General features: G+C 57.7%; 1 non-coding gene across 1 annotated transcript in view; it reads right to left on the bottom strand.

The window, feature by feature from the left end:
- Nucleotides 1-631, bottom strand: part of LOC124733755 — a 1,909-nt gene extending 1,278 nt beyond the window's left edge. The window contains exon 1 of the ribosomal RNA XR_007009119.1: nucleotides 1-631. This exon is cut by the window's left edge and continues 1,278 nt beyond it. This is a non-coding gene — a ribosomal RNA (small subunit ribosomal RNA).
- Between the last annotated feature and the right edge of the window lie 1,869 nt (nucleotides 632-2,500).

Genomic DNA, 2,500 nt, shown 5'->3' with positions numbered 1-2,500 from the left:
CAACAACTTTAATATACGCTATTGGAGCTGGAATTACCGCGGCTGCTGGCACCAGACTTGCCCTCCAATAGATACTCGTTAAAGGATTTAAAGTGTACTCATTCCGATTACGGGGCCTCGGATGAGTCCCGTATCGTTATTTTTCGTCACTACCTCCCCGTGCCGGGAGTGGGTAATTTGCGCGCCTGCTGCCTTCCTTGGATGTGGTAGCCGTTTCTCAGGCTCCCTCTCCGGAATCGAACCCTGATTCCCCGTTACCCGTTACAACCATGGTAGGCGCAGAACCTACCATCGACAGTTGATAAGGCAGACATTTGAAAGATGCGTCGCCGGTACGAGGACCGTGCGATCAGCCCAAAGTTATTCAGAGTCACCAAGGCAAACGGACCGGACGAGCCGACCGATTGGTTTTGATCTAATAAAAGCGTCCCTTCCATCTCTGGTCGGGACTCTGTTTGCATGTATTAGCTCTAGAATTACCACAGTTATCCAAGTAACGTGGGTACGATCTAAGGAACCATAACTGATTTAATGAGCCATTCGCGGTTTCACCTTAATGCGGCTTGTACTGAGACATGCATGGCTTAATCTTTGAGACAAGCATATGACTACTGGCAGGATCAACCAGGGAGCTGCGTCAACTAGAGCTGAGCAGCCGGCCGCCCGGGAGTGTGTCCCGGGGGCCCGCGCGAACACGCAAGCGTCCGCTCAATCATTCTGCAAACAGGAGGAGGCTGAGCTCCCCTGCACAATACACCTCGAAACCCTCTCAGGTCCCGGCGGCGCGCAGCGCCGTCCCAAGTACTTGGTCGGGTTCGAGAGAGGCGCAATCGCCCGGAGTTAGGCGAGTAGACGCTTTCGGTGCGACCACCCGTGCTCCCAACTGAGCTTGCCGCTGCCGACAGAGGCCCGGGAGCGTGCTGTCGTGGCATTGCCGGCGGGAGACAACACGCGCCACCTACGGTGACCGGCAGCTCCAACGCCAGCGCCACAGAAGGACAAAAGCCCCACTTGGGTGCCGAAGCGAACTCTCCCAGCACAGCGCACGCGCCAACACATCCGCACAGCTGCGATACAAACCACCAGCGAGAACCGCTGGGGCGACCGAGCAGCAGACGGCGTCGCGGCGCCGAGCGCCGGGCGGCGGCGCATCCTCAACGCACACAGTCCTCAATCGGACCAGCACACTGAAGATGTCCACCGCGCTTCGCACCGGGCCCGCGAGGACCTACTTTGGCCGCACGGCGCCGCGCGCAGGGTGCGCCGGCGCGCAGCTGCGACGCCTGCCGCGTCCGTCGGCCGGCGCGCCTGCCACTGGCCGCCCCCACCAGCCGGCTGTAGCGCGTGCGCCCACGCACCGCGCGGCCAGCACGCCGGGAGGCGCCCCCTCACCGGCCGGGGACGGTCCCACCCAGCCACCGCCGCGTATCGCTTCACACCCAGATGCCGTTCAGTTTCGTCGGCATGGTGGGTATCGCTGGAACAACCGGTTAGTACCTCAACCTATCGTCGCCATCACCGATTCACCCCTAGCGAGAACAACCGCACCACAACAGGTTACCATTTGTTCATTTGCGTAACTTCACCAGAAAACGCAGGCGTCCATCGCCATTTGCAACTTCAACGATTATTGCATGCCTGTGTCAGGTGTCACGCCACACTACGTCTGCCCACATACACGCAACAAAATGTGCACGCCTAGACAATACGTGGAAGGTGGCCCCCGTACGTATGCGATGTCCATTGCTCGAACGACTGTCAACCGGCCTCTGTAGCATGTCGCAGATATGGAACGCGGTGCACCATGCCATCACGGTGTGTGAGGAGAGACGACTAGGTCCGAATACATCAACAGACAGCTCATGCTGATCGCCATCCACGGCGTCCGTTCCTCCCACACGTCTCTATGGCGTACCACACTGCAATCCAGCTCTCATAGGGAGACGACACGTAGCTGCGTGCACAATATTTGCACTGTATGGTCCGCCGTTTTTGGGCGCAGTCGTTGTGCGGTCACACATGTGCCACGATGTATCATTCAGTACATAAGGACGAATGTGCAGTACAGATTGTGGTTCACGCGTACGACATCAGCGGACAGTTGACACAGGCCGCACCACAACGTAGCCTGAGTACGTCGCATGCGAAGGGCATTGAACATGCAAACTTCTCACCAACCAGCTTGCGAAGGCAGGGGGCAAGGTGGGGACGTGGGGAGGGGCGGCATGTACGTCCTGCTGCCATCCACATTACAGTGTACAGCAGGAGCATGTGGAAAGTGAGCAAGACTTGCAAGGTGTTTAACATGAAGCGATACACAGGGGTGCGGGCAGTGCGAGTAGCGAACTATATTGCGAGGGTTGCGGGTGGGCAACACTACAGTAATTGAACGAGTCGTATAACAATTACAGAGCAGGTTTAGGCGACAACGTGGGTTACGTTAAGGCGACAACATGGGTTAGGTTAAGGCACAACATGGGTTAGGTTAAGGCACAACATG

Source organism: Schistocerca piceifrons, unplaced genomic scaffold (assembly GCF_021461385.2).
Source record: "Schistocerca piceifrons isolate TAMUIC-IGC-003096 unplaced genomic scaffold, iqSchPice1.1 HiC_scaffold_1408, whole genome shotgun sequence".
Taxonomy (NCBI): Eukaryota; Metazoa; Arthropoda; class Insecta; order Orthoptera; family Acrididae; genus Schistocerca; species Schistocerca piceifrons.
This window is presented reverse-complemented; position numbering and strand designations above follow the sequence as displayed.